The 20590-nt window shown below is 41.8% G+C and overlaps 2 long non-coding RNA genes across 2 annotated transcripts; one reads left to right on the top strand and one right to left on the bottom strand.

Annotated features, from left to right (window-relative positions):
- The first annotated feature begins 3330 nt into the window (after nt 1-3330).
- On the top strand, nt 3331-10491 carry LOC140505494 (uncharacterized). Its single transcript, XR_011967529.1, has 2 exons — nt 3331-3422; nt 10030-10491. It is a non-coding gene; the product is annotated as an uncharacterized lncRNA (long non-coding RNA).
- A 5477-nt stretch (nt 10492-15968) lies between these two features.
- LOC140509055 (uncharacterized) lies at nt 15969-19738 on the bottom strand. Its single transcript, XR_011968552.1, has 3 exons — nt 19609-19738; nt 19029-19176; nt 15969-16195 (listed from the first exon to the last, which is right to left on the bottom strand). It is a non-coding gene; the product is annotated as an uncharacterized lncRNA (long non-coding RNA).
- Nucleotides 19739-20590: the final 852 nt, after the last annotated feature.

The raw sequence follows: 20590 nt of genomic DNA, 5'->3' as shown, positions 1-20590 counted from the left end.
GTGGATAGGGAGGTCAACCTCTGTTGAAGTTCTGCCTTCAAAACGCATTGGCTATATCATGGCAGGAAAGTATGTAACTTACCCGGACTTGAAGGAAACTCAATAGTGTTACAGGTCACCAAGGAGTTCCTAACCTTCCCTGGTAGAGAAGCTTCCACTGCATCAATTCCCTGTACTGATAAGTTATAGGTCTGAATACTGAAGCATAAATACTACCAAATGAGTCTCACCTAAATGAGCCCTTGGTTCTTAAGTCTGCTCCAGGATCCAGTATCCCAGGGAACCAGCTCACTTTGGAGATTAATTGGAGATTAATCCCAACTTCTGACTTTCCAACTATTTGCTTTTTCTTTTTTTCACACACAGAGTTGGAGTATCAGGGGCATTGTGGAATAAAGTAAGTGATGTTGCTCAAAGGGATCGGTGAAGGGGTCCAACTCAGTATTTATTTAAGATTTATTTTTATTATTCATTGCTGAAGATTCTTTTTTAAAAAAGTTTTATTGTTTCGTTTTGCTCTTCTGCTGCTATTTCCCTTCACCACCACACCCTTCCACTCTGACAATGAACTCTTCCTTGTAACACAAAAAAATATTAAGCAAGTCACCTTAGTCACCATGTCTGATAGTGTAGAGTCTGTAGACCATATTCTGCATCCATAGTCCCCACCTTTCAACTAAGAGTTCTACAGGATCCATCAGAGTTCTATTTCTAACTTGGTATCCAGTCTCTGTTCAGGTTCTGCCTTGTCTAGTATCCCCCTTCCCCTAGGACTTTTCCTATCACTGATAAGAAGGAGGTTCAGGGAAGTTAATTCTTTCTCACCAATCCCTATACCCTAGTCTGCTGCCGCCAGGAATGTCTGTCCCACTAGTCGCACAGAAATCCAGAGGAAGAGCTGGAAAAACCACCCCAGGGCCAAAGAGAAATCAGCGTGGAAAATGCAAAGAGAAAAGACTGAAACCAGATATGGAAGAGGCAGCCAAGTGAGGAGGCAGTGTTCCTTCCCAGAAACCTCCCTGCAGCCTCCTGCTAACCTCTCTGGGAACCAGAGGCCCTGGGTGGAGTCCTTTCTGGGAATCAGAGATCGGGTCTCTGGTCCCCTGCCCCTGACTTCAGCTGGTCAAGGGCTATGACCCCTCCGTACCATGCAATCACTGGCATGAAGTCTAGAAATTGCTATTGGATTTCTCCTTCCCAATTTTTCCTGAATTTAGCTTGAAGCCTGAGAGTAGACTGGGAAGCAGGATTCAATTCTAAGCCCAGTCTCAACCTTGGAGGAATGTTTAGCATAGTGCATGGCACACAGTAGGTACTTAATAGATGTTTACTGAGTGATTGACTAGCTGAGACATAAGGTTTTGCCTTCTTTTGCCTGGCTACCATAGGGCATAGGATTTAGATTAAAGCTTTATAATATGTCCATGCTCTCTATCCTCTCCTTATCCACTATTCCCTTTTGACTTAATGAATGAGAGAATGAATAATAAAGCATTTATTAAGCTCTTACTATTTACAAAGCACTGTGCTGAGTGCTGAGGAGATAAATAGAAAGGTAAGACAATCCCAGCAGAGCTCATATTTTAATAGGGAGACCACACCTGTGGAAGGTTTTAGCTGCAAGTCAGATAGAAAAGTTCCCTGGCAGCTTAGGGTACAGCAGCAAAACTGATGTTCGTATCTCTTTATCATCATTTCCACCGGCAGAATCATGTTAATTTTTTATGTCTACCATTTGGCAGTGCCAAGGATTTTGGTGGTTAAGAACTTTATTTTCTGGGTCTTTAAGCTGTGAGGCCAAGAATGTGCTTTTGCTAAACTCAGCTTAGGATCTGGGTGGGAGAATCTTCTCTTCTCAGTTAACGAAGAAATCAGTCTGGCTATAGAGATCTAGCAGATGCCCAAATACATTGCTATGGCAGTAGAAGTTGCACATCCTACTTTATAGACTGACCAGTGAGGTGGAAGGAGGGCCAAAAGTCACTGAGAGAGTGGTTTTTCAGGCTGGTTAAGCTCAGTCTTACATGGCAGGGCCTGAATCATCAGAGAGTAGAAGATGATACAGCCTCATTGGCAATACAGCATTCATTGCCCTAATGGTGTGATTCTGGGGGTGGGGAGACCCTAAACCAACAAGGTCACTATGTCTAAGTAGAAGATTCCCAGACTTGTTTCCACCATGGATCATTTGAGCTTCAAGAAGCTTCCAAGATGCAAAGCCAGTTCATATCAGAAAATTTTTGTATTTGAGAAAATCAAAAAAGTTTCCCTGCATGAACTTTTTCATCCAACCCTTCTCTATTTAATGGAAATTGAATAATCAGATCAGGATGTTAGGGCTGGGTCTTAGCCACCTATGGAAGGAAAAGTGATTTGGTTGTTTAGCTCAGTGGCCTGAGGCGATGTAGAGGTATCTGGGAGCATTGAAAAGAGCTGGGGGGGAGGAAGGAGGCAGTCTGAGAAAGGACTGAAACAACAGGGTCCAGTCTCTGACTTAGCTTTGGGATCCTGAGATCTCTGGAGGGCAGGGAGAATTGATGAACTTGCATTCCCTTAGTCTGGCTTTCCTCTAGATAGCCTCTTTCCTTATCCTATGCCTGAGAAAGATCTTTCCTGGTTTCTTCCTCCTGCTCTTCTCTTCTCCTCCCTTCTCTCCTCATCCTATATGGTTCAGAGCACATGAAATGCTGCGATAAATTGCCTCTCCCTCTCATCTAGTTCTTGCCTCTCTTCTCTTAAACCCTTCCATACCCCCACACCCGTACATATCTGGCCATGCCATCTTCACTCAGGCCTTTGGACTCCAACTCTGGAACCAGTCTGTGTTTTGATAGACCATCTGTGGCCAGATCCAGGTCTCCATAGAACTCTCTGGCCATGTCTAGTCATGACACTATTTGTGGACAGTCTTCTTCACTTCTTTCACCTCTGTGTGTTGTCTCCTTTAGGGTAGGTGCTGTCTTGTTCATATTTATATCCCTATCACTTACTTAGCAAAGTGCCTAGTACGTAATAAATGCCTTTCTCTCTCTATCTCTGGCTGTCTGTCTCTGCTTCTCTCTATCTTTCTCTCTCTGTCTGTCTTTCTCTCATCAGGTCTAGAATCTGTGCCCTGTAAGTACCCAGTGCATCCATTAGTTCCTCCTCCTTTCCCCTAATTCCCCTTCCCCTTACCCTATTGAAGCATAAAGTATATAGGGATGTGCACTCTTCCCACTGGGATTTCTTACCTAAGCCCCTGGTATCTGTTATGTGGATGGTGTCAATATTTTTGCAAGATCCCCACATTCACATGGGGTATCAGTTATCTAATGTTATCTGTCTTCCTAGGTTTTTTCATCCAAATGGATTCTGAAGTTCCCTTAATCTAGGAATTGAGTTCACAGTATGTCTCTCCCCCAGTTCCTAAGCAGAAAATGAAGGTAAGGTGATGATGGGCTGAGATGGTCATAGGTCATTTTCCCTTATGTTAGGATCCTACCAGTTCTCTAAAGTAGTTGCCCTTTAACCCTACAACCTTGGATTCCTAGGCCTTTCAAGGAAGGTGACTTATGCCAAGTTTATCCTCAATAGAGCTAATAAATGCATTTAGGGTAGGGGGTGGGGTGGAAGTTTTATCCAAAACATATGTTATTGCCAGTATTCTAGTTATCTTGGATATTTCCTGCATGTTTGTTACCATGGCAACCAGCCCAGCATGCAGTCTTGTTTCTGGGTCCTGCAAGCCAACATAGCTGCCATGTGGTGTCAATTTGATGCTTGTGATGTCTCCTTGGCTCTCCCAGACTCATGGTCTCTCTGCCTCAAACTCAAAACTCTGTCTCTGACTCAATGTGTCTCCGTCTCTTTGTTTTGATCTCTTCCTCTGTCTCTGCTCAGGTTCTATATCTGCCTCTGATTTTGTGAACCTCTATCTTATCCCTCCCCGTACCGGTTTTCCTTGAAGAGCATTCTTCCTCTCCAGCTCCCACTTCTATCCACCTGGTCACCTTCTCTGAATGAGCACATCTTAGAGTGGGCAGAGGAGCTGAGGAACTGGGGGAGTGAGTTTTGCTGCATAGGGAATGTAAGGGGGTATTAGAAAGACTCACTCCAGCATGCCTGCAAGCCACTTTAAAGTCAATTGCTTACTGTTTCAATGTGGAGAGCCCAATTTGACAAGCCAGTTTGGCCTTGGCAAGCAAATTAGCATAAAAACATGTGGACTTCTAATTTTGACTCTGCTTTGTGACCAGGAGTGAATTGTTTCCCTGTTTTGGGCCTTGGTTTCCCTGTTTATCAAATATGGGGAAGACAAAAGAGGAGGTTGTTGGAGGTTTTCCTATCTGAAGGGTGCTGCTGCTCCCATTTTATTTGAGTCCTTCAAATTACATTATCTCCAGATGAAATTGCATCCTTCAGGGCCCCCAGGTTTTATCTAAGTCCATGGAGTGAGAAAGAATACAGAGCTAAAACTTTCATCCTCCCAGGGTAGTTGTGGCTGGCAGCAGTGCCCTTCCCCAGGGTACCCAGGCAACAAGGAGGGTGTTGACAATAACAGTGTGTAAGGGAGCTGAGCCAGATGGCTTGAAAAGGCAATGAATATAGAGGGAATGTAAACAGGCAGTTCCTGGAGAGGTGAGGGGGTCTGTCTTCCCCTTCTTTCCCCCCAAGCCCAAGGACCCTTCCTCCTGTCAAGATTAGGTATCTTCCCTTTAAGATCAGGCAAAACAGGTTCTTTCTAAGTTATCCAAGTTGTCTATCAAACCCTCTTCAAGTTTTTTCCTGAATCCTAGTTTTTATGGGAGGTTGTCTCTAGTCTACCTCTGTCCAACCCATCTTCTTCCTCAATTATCTTACATCATGTCTGAGTTGTTCCACAGAACCACAGAACCTCCAGTCTGGCTGTAAAGTTTCATAAGCTACTTGGTCATCTTGCGTTATAATCTTTAAGATGAATATAAGCACCCAATTGATAAATGGTCAAAGGATATGAACAGGCAATTTTCAGAGGAAGAAATTAAAGATATCTAAAATCATATGAAAAAATGCTCTAAATCACTATTGATTAGAGAGATGCAAATCAAAACAACTCTGAGGTACCACATCACACCTATAAGATTGGCAAACATGACAGAACAAGAAAATGATAAATGCTGGAGAGGATGTGGGAGAGTTGGAACACTAATTCATTGTTGGTAGAGCTGCGAGCACATCCAACCATTCTGGAGAGCAATTTGGAACTATGCCCAAAGGGCTACAAAAATGTGCATACCCTTTGACCCAGCAATATCCCTACTAGGACTATATCCCCAAGAGATCATAAAAATGGGAAAGGGTCCCACATGTACAAAAATATTTATAGCAGCACTCTATGTAGTTGCCAAAAACTGGAAGTCAAGGGGATGTCCATCAATTGGGGAATGGCTGAATAAATTATGGTATATGAATGTAATGGAGTACTATTGTGCCATAAGAAATGATGAACAAGAAGACTTCAGAGAGGCCTGGAAAGACTTATATGACCTGATGCTGAGTGAAAGGAGCAGAACCAGGAGAACTTTGTGCACAGCAATGACCACAGTGTGTGAGAGTTTTTTCTGGTAGACTTGGAATTTTGTAATAACGCAAAAACTTTTTATAAAATAAAAAAAAAAATCCCAAAGGTGGTTCTCAAGACAAAATGTCTTCCACACTCAGAGAAAGAAATATGGAAGTCACTCACAAAATGTAGCAGATCATGTTTGTGTATGTGTATGTGTTTGTGTATCATGTTCTGATTTGTTATACGATTTCTTTCATTTATTTTAGTCTGACTACATAGCATGACTATAATGAAAATATACTCAATAGGAAAGTATATGTAGAATCTATACAGAATTGTATGCAGTCATGGGGAGGGAGGGGGGTAGTGGGGGGTAGGTGTGGGGGGGATAAAATCTCAATTGTATGGCAGTGATTGTTAAACATTAAAAAAGAATAAAAAAAAAAACCAAAAACCAAAAACCAAAAAAACAAAAAAAAAAAGATGAATATAAGCAAAAAGATCCTCTTGAAAATTATTTCAATTTCTGTACCAAAATCTGTTGCAGAGGAGGAAGAGGTAGAAAAATTCTACAAAGTTCACATATGTAAAGCTATGCAAATGCTAACTATTATTAGAAAACCTGCTATATTAAGTCAATATATGTCATAGTAGAGAGCTTCAGTGTAAAAGTAGTTATATATATATATACGAAAAGTAGTTATATACATAATAAATATAATAATTACTAATTAATTAATCATTAAAATAAATAAAATAATAAAAATAAGGTAGTTTTATACATATGTATAGGCAAAGATGACTCAGAATTAAGATGTGACAAGACAAAGGTTTGTAGGTGACACCGAAATCTTGTGTCTATATATTACGAATAATTTTATCAAGAAAAGAATTGAAAGAAGCTGGACAGGATGAATTCCACATAATATAACAAAAAAAAAAAAAAGAAATTTACTATATCTTTAAAAACAAGATGTGGTAGTCGTTTTTGAAACAGCTAAGTACAGACAGGCTATCAATTTGTTAGAGTAAATATCAAATCAACATCAATTAGGAGAAAGAATAAAAATGAGAAGACACTGTAATCAAATTGTGAAATTTGTTGTGTTTATTATGTAATCAAAGCAGCTCCAACCTGACCTTTTAAACAAGCTGTTGGTCCAAAAAAAGTGGCAAATGGATAAAGGAACAAGAATAGAAATGGACTAGCAGTTTTCTTGACAAGTTATCCCTCATATGTATGTTAAAATCATAAAGCATTGCTTAATAGATTAAAACTATCTTACAATACTTAGGCTCCCTCCAACCATATTAATATAATAATATAGAACATGCTATATTAAAATATACTATAATAATAGGCACAGTAGATGGAGCGCTGAACCTGAAAGCAGGAACACCTGAGTTCAAATATGACCTCAGATACTTACTAGCTATGTGGCGCTGGGCACAGGGTCTTTGTCTCAGTTGCCTCATGTGTAAAATGGAGATGATTATAGTAGCACCTACTTCACAGAGTTATTGTCAGGGTAAAATGAAATAATTTTTGAAAAGAACTTTAAAAACCTAAAAATGTTATATAAATGCTAGCTACCATTATTATTATAATCCTTTGATTATCATAATCAAGTGAGGCATAAAACAAATACCAAGGGTATTTGCCAGAATCATTAAAGGTGTGTGGTGTGGAATTCAAGCAGAAGAGGGATTCCTAGTTGTTAGCAATGTCCTTTAGATGCTCCTATTTGTGGCTGACATGCAGATTACATCAAGTCATGGAAAACTGCAGTCTTCTTATTGAGATCCAGAATCTCTAAAACAAACAAACAAAACTCAAATGCCAGAAAAAATGTCTATTGTCCAAATGACGGTAGCATTTGGAAGGTTGGCTCATACATCTGGTCTCTCAATACATATATATTGGATAAATGCAATAAATATAGAAATAAAGGACTTAAAATTGAGTAATGTTTCATATTACCCTTCCCTCTCCCCCTTCATACAGTCTATAATCCAACCAGATTGAACCCCTAGCTATGCCCCGAATTGAACATTCCATCTCCTGCATTTCCATTCCCTAAACACACACACACACACACACACACACACACACACACACACACACACACACACACACACACACACACTGCCCATTCAAATGCAAGCTCCTTGAAGACAAGGTAAATTTCATTTTGTCTTTCTATACCTGATATCTAGCAGAGTACCATAAGTACGCTATGTTATTGAAATGCAATGGTATATACGTTGAAATGCACAATGTTTATTAAAATGAAATGAAATGATATAAAAATACAAGAGTGATATGGGAGAATCAGCTCTGGTCAGGAATCAAGTGACTAGAGACATAGTCCTACCTACTCATTCAATTCACAGAATCACAGAACTTAGAGTTGATAGAGACCTTAGCAGTTATACAGTACAGTCACAGCTGTATTCCAAAAGGATTTTAGGCTGTGAATTAGATTGTGAAAATGAGCACTATAGAACAGTTCTAGATCTGAATGAGACCGTAGACATCATCTAGTCCAACCTCACCCCTACCTGCCATTTAAAGATGAGGAATCTGAACCTCAGAGAGCTTAAATGTCTTACCCAAGGTCACACAGCAAATGACAGAAGCTACATTTGTTTTTTAAATGATTTTATTTCTTTTTAGTGTTCTATAATCACTTTTATATATCATAGAGTTTTCTCCCTCCCTTCTCCTCCTTCTCCCCTCCCTTCCCACTCCCTCCCTGAGACAGCGTGTAATCCAGAAGCTACATTTGAACCCAGGTACTTTAACTCCAAATTGAGATTAAGAGTAATGGCTCCAGGGAGATAAGTCTAGTGAGAAGGTTTTCGTTTGTTTGTTTGTTTGTTTGTTATAAACAGCAGGACACTGAACATTTTTTTAGACAGTGGGAAAGGAGCAAGTAGATAAGAAGAGATTGAAGCGGGGAGGAAGAAGAGGGGGGGATAAAGAAGAGAGAAAGAGGGAAAGGGAAGGAGAGAGAGAGAGAGAGAGAGAGAGAGAGAGAGAGAGAGAGAGAGAGAGAGAGAGAGAGAGAGAGAGAGAGAGAGAGAGAGAGAGAGAGAGAGAGAGAATAACGCAAAGAGGAAGGTATACAACAATGAACCAGCAGCTAGGAAACGCCTGGGTAGTCCCTCCCTTTCATTTCGAACTTTTTATGGCCTGCCCCAAATCATTCAACTACAAAGTGGAAGAACTGAGACCAGAACCTAAGTCTGCTAGCTACTGATCCAAAGTACTTTGCACCATGCCTCTCTAATTCCATAATGGGGAGAGTGCAATGTATATTTCATGGAGGATATAAGGTTTGGACCATGCCCTGAGGGATGTGTAGAATCTGAATAGGTACAGAGTAAAATGCACATTCCAAGCAGGGACTGTAACATTGGAAATAGTGCAGAGATAGACACGAACACATCCTGTTCTCACTAAACAGAGGATATCAGCATAAAATACCAAATAAGAGTTCATATGAGCAGGAGGGACTGGACAGGCAGATTGACAGTGGGGAAACATGGCAGGTGCTGAAGTAGGTTTTGGAGGAGCAGGATTCAGAAAGCTAGAAATATTGATTAGCTAATTGGTAAGAAAAGAAAGAAAGAGGAACTTGGGGTTGGAATGAAAGCGTGAGGAGTAATATTCATTCATTCAACCAAGCACCCAATTTATTAAATGTCTATGGTATGAAGAGCTCTGAGCTATGTTCTGGAAAAGATAGAAAGTTTAGGTAAGATATAGCCCCTCATGCCATGGATCTTATCGTAGTGAGGAATACAGCACAAAGAAAGATAAGTATAACACAAAATGGGATAGAGACTGGGTCTGTGTTTTCATTTATAGAGGGAACTCCTCGGGGAGAAAACACCCTCTACCAATGCACGTCAGCATCTCTCTGCAACTTTTAGTCTCAGAGAGTTGCCTAGGACGCTAAAGACTTAAGGGACTTGCTCAAGGTCACACAGCCTATATATGCCAGAGGCAAGACTTGAAGTTTTCTTAGCAAGACCAGTTCTCTATGCATTATGCTATACTGATGTATATAATACAAAACACTTTATGAAAAGTCCAGCAGAAGGTCAAGAAAGGTAATATGAAACATTACTGGTTTCTCTGGGTATGCCTGGTTTTGACATGGGGGTATTTGAGCATACACAGTTTTTTTTGATATGGAGCCTGCCTGACATAGAGCCTGCTGTGTCCCTTACATAATGGGTAATGGTAGATTCCTTTGATTAGCAGTTTGTGGCTTTAAGACTGGCAAGACTGAGCCATTCACTCTTTTTTGGGCAGTACCTCTTTTCCTCCATCTTTTTACTGTGCTCTTTTGGGAGGCTCCTATCTAGCATGGATGCCATGAACTGAACAGGGAAGAGGGGAAGAATTGACCTTTCTCTGCTTTCCTCCCTTTTACCCCAGCTCCAAGAAATGGGTCGAGTGGTGTTTATTTCTCTTTTGTGTCATTTGTCATCAGTTTCAGGTGCTGCAGCTGGTCTTGTGGGGACTGGGGAGTTCAATCTATGACAATTTTGAGCCAGGATTGAAGTTGTGAAGGTATAGCCAGACAGTCCTGCATGGAAACCCTGAGAAGCCAGGATGCCTGGGAATTAAGCTTCAAATGGATACTGGACGTGGAACAGAAGACTGTGCTGCATGGAAAAAGAACTAAGCTATGAACCTAATCCTCTTCCCTTTCCCAGAGCCTGAGGTAATTCAAGGGGGAGGGGAATTATACCTCCCGTGTGTGGAGGCGTACATTTGTATATTTATAATTATACCTTTTGAAGTTACTGTTTCTTTGTAAAAGGTCCAGTGTTACACTTATATAAAGTGAGACAAAACAGAGGCAGCACAATCAGCTAATTACAACTACATAAAAAAAGAACAAGGCTAAACATACTAAATTTTCTTTGGCAATAAAATTTTTTTTGAAGGAGTCTGAGAGCAAATGAATTTTTGTTTGCCTGTTGATTTACTTTGTTAATAATGGCTCAGTGTTTCAAAGCTTTCTAAGCGCATTACACACATTATCTCATTTGTTTCTCACTAATCAAAAGTACCATTGGAGGTAGGCAGTGCTATTATCCCCATTTTGTAGATGTGGAAACTGAGGCAGAGAGGGTGTAACTGACTTCACGCAGGTATCCAGCTTCAGAGGCAGGTTTTGAACTCAGGTGTTCCAAACTCCAAATCCAGCCCTCTATCTACATTGCGACATGCCTCAATATTATGTACGTTACAATAGATTTTAATTTATTCATGTTTCATTTTGCATATGCATTTATTTGCTTTTGCTGATATTTATTATATTTTGAATTTTTAGAAATTAGTGCATTAGAGATGTGTAGAACAAAACACACCAAGAGAAAGATCATGATGGCCAGGAAGTTTGGGGGGAAGAATTAGAATCAGCTCTGCTCTGTCCTGTCCCCAGGGCTTGGGATGGGGGAAGGCAGTTAGAACCCTGCTAGATAGATACCTAAAAGATATCTCAGTGGCTGATATTCAAGAGGAGGTACGTCTGATCTTCTTGAAAGTAGATCTGTTAGGCATTTGTTGCCCCTATCCTTGCCTCCTACTTCCCCAAAACTAGACTGACTCAGGGACTTGGTGAACTTAGCAAGGGCACTGAATTTAGAACCAAAGGATCTGAGTTCGAATGCCAGTTCTGCTGTGTACTAGTTGTATGACGTTGGACAAGTCATTTCATTTCCCTAGGTGTCAGTTTTCTCATCTGTGAAAGGAAGGGGGTGCACTAGATGACCTGTGTAGTGCTCACATGTTATGGTTCTATACATCTGTTCCAGCTCTTTCACATGCCTGTAACCTCCCCTCCACTTCTCCATTCTAACTAACCAACTAACTAAAAATTCTCTTCATTAGTCTCCAGCAAGAAAGTCTGTTGCCCTAGGCCTAGCCAGACCCACTGAATTCATTCCTGGGAGATGATGAAGTGGAAAGAGAAGTCCAAATCGAAAGGAGTGTCCGTAAGAGAAATCCTGACTGTGTATACAAGGATGCAGCCTTGCCTCATGGGGGATCTCCTTCCCACCATCAGGGATTGCTGAGAGCCACGAAACCCAGAATTGTTGAGTTTTATCGTTTACCCAGAGTACTTGGAAAAGAGACTATAACCCACCATCAAAGCATGATGGACAGATAGTTCCAAGCCCTTAGCACACTCATTCATGAAAAAATGTCAAAGAAAGCCCACTTCACAATTGCCTTAGTCATTCAGACATTTGTTCCATACCTGCTATGTTTCCAGCCCTGTTTGAAGCAGGGTGGATGGAGGAAGGATGGGTGGGTTTACAAAAGCATGCTAGCTACCAATCTCACCATTAAACAGAGCCATAAGGACTATAGGGAAAATGGGGCTTTATCTCAGGTTGCCAATATTGTGGGGGAGCAAGGAAGTGGGGTAAGATAGGCTTCCTCCTCACAGTGCCCACCACCCTCAGCTTGCCTTCTATCGTTTCGTCAACGTGGTACTCTTTTCCCAGGGCCCATCTTCTGTCACCACACCTTTGAGATCAAGGACTGTACCTTCTGGGGGATGGGAAACCAGCTGTACTCACACTGTCCTTCTTGCCTGCTCCCCACCCTCAAAAGACAAAAAAAACAATGGAATTTGCCTCAGGCATAGCAATAGTTTAAATAGTTAACACTTTGGTAGAGAATTTAAGGGTAGCACATATTCTTCTACAATAAAAAACAGTGCAGAACAATGTATAACTAAGAAGGCATTACTAAGGTTGAAATCTGAAATTCACAGAAGAAAGAGAAGGGAGTTCCCAGATTGCTGCCAGCTCTAGTGAGGAAGGTAAAGGGATTGACCTTACTCATAAGCCTGGAAGACTTCTGCCTAAGTGGTGACCCCAGGCCTAGGTGCCTTTGAAGGGTGAAGTGACTCTAAGGCTAATTCAGAGGCTGGAGTGCCCTCTAGGGTAAGGCCAGGTTGGCCTCTGGAGGTTCCATTAACAGCTCAGGCCTACAGCAGCCTCATTTCCTAAATGATGGTACAATGCAGTTTTGGACATGGCCAATGAGGCAATTTGTTTTGTTTGACCGTGCATAGTTGTTATAAAGGTTTCTTTCTCAGGGGGGAGGAGAGGAGGTGAGAGGCAGAGGAAATAAATGTCTACCAATTAAGCAAAAAGTAGAAATTTTTAAAAAAGATGGTTTAAAACTGGACCAACCCTAAAGTTGAGGGACTGGGCACCAGGAATCAAGGGGTTTGTCCCGTAGTTTTTGGTGCAAGTAGAGTCTGCTCCTTAATCAATCAGTCAGTGGGGCTCCTGGATATTATTACAACATGAGGCTATATGACTCTAGGCTAGGAGACTTTGTGCCCCTCTGGGGCTTTCTCAGTGGGAATGCAGCAGGTATGAAAAAGTTAGAGTGGGGGTGGATGGCTCTGTCTCTATGAGGTATAGGGTGGGGATGAGGGGGAAAAAAGGGGGTGGGAGGAGCAAGGATAAGGAGGTCATTTCTTCAAGGTTGACCTCGGCTGAGTAATATGATCAGCCTGTCATGGTTCTGGGACCTGATTTGGGGAGAACAAAGAGGCCAGTCCCCTCTCCCTCCTCCAGCCTAGGAATGCAGCTGGGGGCCAGGCCGTGACCAATTGGGAATGAAGGTTGGAAGCGCATCGAATGCAGTTTGTACAGCAAGGCTTTCATGCATTGATGGGAGCCAGGCTCACAAAGCCAGGCTGACATGCCCCCTCGCTTCCAACTTTGATATCCTACCCCCCCTCCCCAGCCCCTCACCCTGCCCTAGGAGAACACTACAGCCCTGGACTGCCTGGCCCTAGGACTACCCCGCTGTGGCCAAGGGGGCTTCTTGGCCTCAGTGATATTTCCCCCCCTTGTCATTCTCTGCCTTACCCCCTCCCAACACACAAACGCACACACACACACTCCTCCCCTACACTTCTCTATGACACCTTCTCTATCACTTCCCTTTGCCCTCTTCCCTCCAAATTCTTGGAGGGAAGAGGGAAACTAAAACTTGAATGCCCTGTCTTTCTCAGAGATGGATTCAGCTTCTCAGGACATCCCTAAGTCACTTCGATGTTACTCCAAAGGAACCTTTCAATCCATCTCTCTCCCCAGTGGAATGAATCATTTTTGAACTTGTAGAGTGCATCTCCTAGGTTAAAAATCTATATATCCACTGCATTCCAAGGCCTCTGGCCTCCCTCATATCCACCAAGCATCCATTTCCAGTTGCCAGGTTCTATCACTTAGAAGAATTTAAGGCCTGTCCTTCACTTTCCACCTAATTAACCAGGGTGATTATTTGTTCTTCCCTCTCCTCTTCCTTCAACTTTAATAAAAAAATACATTGCTTAACAAATGAATGAATGATAATAATGATGTTGATAAGTGCTTACTGTGTGCAAAGCAACGTTTTAAGACAGTTCCTGCTGACTATTAATGTCTCTGAATCACACAGTTTAAAAAAAAACGTGCTAGGCACTGTGGTAGTAGCTTTAAGAAGACATAGGCAAAAGGGAAACAGTCTCGGTCCTTGGTGAGTTTGCATCCTATTGGTGAAAACAATAGGTACATTTGCTGCTGTTCAGTTGTGTCTGACTCTTTGTAACTTGGTGGATCACGGTATGGCAATACCATCTATCAGATTTTCTTGGCAAAGATATTGGAGCGAGTAGTCATTTCCTTCTCCAGTGGATTAAGACAAAAAGAGGTTAAATGACTTGCCCGTCATTTATGACTTGCCATCAATAAAGAGCTATTAAATGTCTCAGGCTGGATTTGAATGCAGGTCTTCTTGATCAGAGCTTTAACCACTGAGCCACTTAGTTGCCAAAAATATATTCTTAGCAAAAATATGCCCATCATGTGCCAGGCATGTCCTGGCTGAGTTCTGAAAATATGTACAAATATTGTTATAGCCTTGTTAAGCTTTGTTTTCCTAGAAACAGAAGCTATGGCCAGGAGCCTCTGGAGCCTGCTATCAGGTAGAAGCAGGAAGAGTTTGGAGTGGAATAGTCCCCCAGGAACTGAGACAAGGACTATTGCTGTGAATGGTTTTAATGATCAAATGAAATAGTATAATGAACTCTCTATTCAGCAATAAATTAAGCATTGTTCAATAAAGTAAACATAACATTCATAGCAAAATCCTTAAGCAAAGCATATCATCTAATATATATGTGTGTGTGTGTGTGTGTGTGTGTGTCTCATAACACTCAGTATGTTATATGGCACATAGCATACGTCATTGCATCCCCAAAGTCAGGGGGTCCCAGGCTAGGGTCTTCCCTAGCACAATGTATCCTTAAGGGATAGCAGACAATACCACACCATCCACCCCTAGGTCACTGTAAGAACAATCTGTTTAATCAATACACAGGGTCCAAGTAAAGTCCTCTCTCATCTTGACTCGAGGCTGACTTTCAAACCCCATGGCTCCTCTTCTGTGGGCCAAGCACTCCCAGCTCTTGCCTGGGTTCACACACAGGCAACTCTCTGCTCCTTCTCCTTGCTTCAACTCACAGGGACTGTTCCACTCCAAGCTCTTCCTGCTTCTGCCTGACAGCAGGCTCCAGGGGTTCCTGCCCACAGTTTCTGTTTCTAAGAAAACAAAGCTTAACAGGGCTATAACAATATTTATACGCATTACTAGCACCATCATCTCAATTCACTCATAAAGACCAACAGACAGGGCTTCTGTCTGAGAAATCAACAGACAGAGCACCAACATCGCAAACATTCTTTCTGTTAGGTCTCCCCACAAGCAAGTTTCCCTAGCCCACTCACACTTGCTTCTCTCTCAGCTCTGCTTCTCTCTCTACAAAATATATATACCATTTCTAATCAAAGACTCTCAACTGATTCAATCAAAGGCAAGACTCAATCAAAGGCACTTCATTGGCTAAAACTCAGTCCAGAAAAACAGCAAAAAGTCCTATTTTGCTTGCCATTACAGTCCTTCTGTCATTAGAGTAGGCCCAGATGCAAGAGAGCTGAACTATGGATTCCTGCTAACATTCTGTGTGCTGGGGTCTAGTGGTACTGAAACCCTCCTCTGGGTCATATTGACCCTTTATTACTAGGTGGGCTATCCGGAGTCACCCATGTTTCTCATGGCTTTGTTTCTCTAAGAGAGCAAGTTTGGGTCCGGTTCTGGGTCAGTTGGAAGGCTACACCCTGAATCCCAACTAGGTCAAATTCTGTCACACTTCTGATGGCCAGCTTCTCCTTTGGGGCTCAGGGACTGGAAAAATTACACTCTTGGCCACTTCTCTGTGAAGAGGTTAGGATTTCATGCTTATAGATCAAAATCTTGGCCACTTCCCAGCCATCTCTGTGCAGGCTGAGATGCCTCTCCTTCCTCCCCTACCTGCCACCCTCCACTTTCCAGCTCTAGCTGGAACAGTAATTAAATCAACAATACCATTCCTGGAAAGGGCATGTCAGTCCATTGCTCAATGACTCCTATCCATTTCTTCTGACTTCCCTATCCAAAACATTGCTTACCTGCTACCAGGCCTTCGCACACAGCAGTGTGCTAGAGCCCAGCTCACACCAGCCAGAGCCCATTGTTCACTTTACACCTGGAAAATCACTGCAAAATGAGCTTGATTTCTTGCTTTGTTGATTGTCTAGACTCTGAAAATCAATAATAATGCAGAGTAAACTTAAATGCGTTTTGTGCTTACATTTCTTTTTCCTGGAGAGACAGTTATTAAACATTTACTGGTAGCCTACATCAGATTGCTTGATGTCTTGGGGAGGGAAGAGAAGAAGGGAGATAAAAATTGAAACTCAGAATTTTATAAAAGTGAATGTTGAAAACTATTTTTACATGTAATTGGAAAAACAAAATACCATTAAGTGGGGAAAAAAATTTATGGGCCTACCCCTACCCATATGTGTTATTTGGCCTTAGAATATAAGCTCTATGGGGGCAGGGACCATCTTGCTTGTTTATATTTGTATCCCCAGTGCTTAGCACAGTACCTGGCTCACAGTAAATACTTAATATACTTTTTTTACTCATTCAGGCCTTCAAGATATTACTGTCCTATAGAGATGCAAGTTTTCCTGATCCCCATGAGGGGAATCCGTGATGAACTGGGGATGGGAGGAGGATACTGAGGACAAAGTGGGAAAGGGGGAACTTAACTGGGACCACAAATATCCTCCCAGGTCTAGAATCCTTCTGGGCTTTCCAGGATCTTGGCAGCAACAGCAGCTCGCCCTTCATTCCCCTGCCCCAACCACATCCTGACTTGAAAAAAATTAGAAAGCCTTTCCCAGGCTCCCAGATCAACATTTTCCTCAGTGGTACTTTCTGCTATGCCTACCTGAGATCACAGAATCCTCATATTCTTCACTCACAACTACATCCACATCCAAAGCTGCCCCCAGGAAAGGGTCTGAACTCAATCACCCTAAAGAATATTCATCCTTGACTTTTCACTCTCCCTTTCTCCCATCACCATACTTCTCCCCACCTCAGTTGACAAGGGTTGTCCATTCTCCTTCCATAAGAGCTCTTGCATCCAACCCTTCCTCTCTGCTCACAGGGCCATGATCACCTCTTGTCTTTACTATGCAACTTACCTTCAAATCTCTCCCCTTTCCAATCTCTCTTCAACTTCCTTAGCAGCTTCAACATAGTTGTAAAATTAATCTTCCTAAAGCACAGCTCTGTCTGTCTGTGTCACTCGCCTGTGATTCTTTTGTCTATAGGTTAAAATACAAACCTGTTTGTTTGGTATTTAAGGCTCTAGACTATCTTTCCAGGCTTATTGACCATCATTCCCCTTCATTTTCATTCTGGACAAATTGGTGTACTTGCTGTACCTGATTCCTAACTTCCATTTCCCACATCCTTGCCTTTGCCCTAGCCTGGGATCCCTTATTCCTGAGCTCTACCTCTCAGAATCCCTACATGGCTCAGCTTAGGCACAACTTCTTTTCCCTTTCATTTTAGTCTTCATATCCTCAGAAGACTATCAGGAACCAGTGCTCTAATAAATGCCCTCACAGGCTTATTTGAGAAAATATAAGCTGCTTGCTATGAACTTCTGCAAGTCACCATTTCCTGTTCTCTGGAAGGGGAGAAGTGGTTAGGAGGGAGAAATCTCCTCTCACTACTCATCATCTCCCCACTCACCCTCACTACCAGCCATATCCTAATCTAGAAATCCAAGGGAAAGAAAATATAAGAGAAGGAAGGAGGAAAAAGCCTTTTGCTGTGCTCCTTTTTAAAGACCAGGGTGAAAGGTGGTTATTTTGATAAATCTGTCCTTATGAGTTCCCATTCTAAGCCCCAATTCTCTACCAGACACCAATCAGGAATCCCTTGTGTTCCCCAGAGACAGATACCCTTTGACAAAGATCCATACCCTGTAATTTCATCAGGTTGATTGGAAGACTCATTAAATTTGATCAGGAGCTCTTCCCTCTCCCCAACCCTGGCCCATTACAAGTTGAACATTTCCATAAGCCATCTAAATCATGCAATCATTAAATAATTTATTGAACCAGGTAAAACCTTGCAGTCCCAACAAGAGGCTCCTAATTTTCAATCCTCTGTCCTCTAAACCATGCCTAGCTACTGGGAAGCAGACATTTGATGGCAGGACCAGGAATATACATTTTTAATAATATTTTATTTTTCCCCAATTACATATAAAAACAATTTTTAGGGTTTTTAAAAATAATTTTGAGTTCCAAATTTTATTCCTCCTTTCCTTCCTGCCCCTCTCCCTGAAACAGTAAGCAATCTGATATAGGTTATACCTGAGCAATCATATAAAACATTTCCATATTAGTCACTTTGTGGAAGAAAACTCAAAAAAGAAAAAGTGAAAAACAGCATGCTTTGGTCTGTATTCAGACATCACCAGTTCTTTTTTTGGAGGACGATAGCATTTTTCATCACGAATCCTTTGGGATTGTCTTGGACCACTACATTGCTGAGTACAGTTAAGTCATTTTCATTTGTTCATTGTCCAACATTGCTGTGACTGCGAACAATGTTTTGCTTTTGTTCACTTCACTCTGCATTGGTTCATGTAACTCTTTCCAGGTTTTTCTAAAATCATCCTGTTCATCATTTCTTAAAGCACAATAATATCCATTACAATCACATACCACAATTTGTTCAGCCATTCCCCAATTGATGGGCATCCCTTCAGTTTCCAATTCTTAGCCACCACTAGCTATAAATATTTTTGTATAGATAGGTTTTCCTCTTTTTTTTTAAGTTCTTGGGATACAGACCCAGTATTGGTATTGCTAGATCAAAGAGTAGGTACAGCTTGACAGCCCTTTGGGTATAGTTCCAAATTGCTCTCCAGAATGGTTAGATCAGTTCACAACTTAACCAACAATGCTTTAGTGGAGGACCAGGAATATTGACAGAAAAAAACCCCAGTAGTTAGGCACATGAATGGAAATTGAGAAACACAGTGAATGTGGAGTAACCCACCTGCTCATCTTCTCTTCCCAAGATCTGGAAAGGAGACTTACTATATCTCAGATACTACCATCTTTATCCTCCTCCACAAAAATACCACTGTGAGGCAGGAATGAGTTAAAGCCAATGTTCTTCCTGGAGAAGGAGAGGCCTCTGTCTCCTGAAACATGAAAGGAACTCAGTGGCTCTCCTGGTAATAAGTGAGGAGGTTCAGGTCTGAATCAATTAGAGTTTCCAACTGAAATGCAAACCAGGCACCCCCCCCCCCCCCCCCCAATGCCCCTTTCCCTCATCCTGCTCCTGAGGTCCCAAAGGAAGAGAGGGAAAACAATTCGGTCTTTGGAGAAGTTGTCTAAAGGAGGCAAATAACTGTGATGGTTTGTTATATGGAGGCCTCTGTTCCTGGACTATTTTCTATCTAACTAAAGTGGGGAATTCCAGGATGAATGGGTTTAGGCAGAATTTATCTTGGTTTCCATGCCCCATTGTCAGCCAATGCTCAGCAGGCAGACCTGCCTATCTCACATCAATGAAAATTCATAAGTGCCTCCAGGACCAGTAGCTCAGAAAAGGATATGGACTTGCCACATACCTCAGGCCTGGTGATGGAAGGAGTGCTAAACTTGGAGTCAAATCTTGTATTCAAATTCCAGTTATTACTTTTTCTGGTCAATCCTGTGACGCTGGACAAGCCCTTCACCTCTCTGAGTTTGTTTTCTTGTCTGTAAAATGAGGATAATAATACTTGCATTACCTAACAGTATTGTTTTGTTAGATACGAGTTTGTTAGAAATAGGAAATTGTCAGAATTGTTAGAAACAGGAGGATGCAAGCACACTGGATTGCATCTGGGAAAAATGCACGATACTTTCAATGACCACGATCTGCTTCTGATAGAAAAATCCAGCTTTTCAACATCAACGTTCTTACGTTTGTTAATACTTGTACAGTGTTTAGCATAGTATCTGACACATAGTAAGTGTTATATAAATATGTTAGATGCTATATGGCTGCAAATCACAGAATACCAGAAACTCCAAAGAATAAAAACTTCCGGTGACTCAGAGTTCGCTTCAGAACAGATGATGGGATCGTGGATAGAGCTGAGACCATCAGGAGTCAATGAGAAATAGGGGAAGGGGGGAAGGGACCGAGAAAGAGATTATTGTTGACCTTGGGAGCATAAATCAAAAAGAGGCATTCGCCAAGACAAAGGGCTGGAATATTAGCTTAAAATAATTCAGGCAGGTAGGTTACCCTAAGGGGCAAGCTTGGTATGTGCTTCTTTGCACAGATGTGAGCAATTCCACCAGTCACTGGGGGCAGAATGGGGGGAGGGGAAGGAGATGGGGACAGGAGATGAAAGTCAAAAGAGAAGTATGAGAGAATACACAATGGTTCTGAGTTGTCAGCAACCTGAGGTGGGGGACCTCTCTTTTTATCTTTGTATATCCTCCAGGGCTTAGTGGTGAGCTTGTTGAATGAATGCTGAATGACTGTGCAACTAGCTTGTGATTAGAAGGCAAATATACACTGATCCTGATGATAGCAGATGGGAACAGAATTATAAGCTG

The sequence above is a fragment of the Notamacropus eugenii genome, chromosome 5 (genome assembly GCF_028372415.1).
Source record: "Notamacropus eugenii isolate mMacEug1 chromosome 5, mMacEug1.pri_v2, whole genome shotgun sequence".
Taxonomy (NCBI): Eukaryota; Metazoa; Chordata; class Mammalia; order Diprotodontia; family Macropodidae; genus Notamacropus; species Notamacropus eugenii.
Note: the sequence above shows the minus strand (reverse complement) of the source record. Positions and strands in the feature narration are given on the sequence as shown.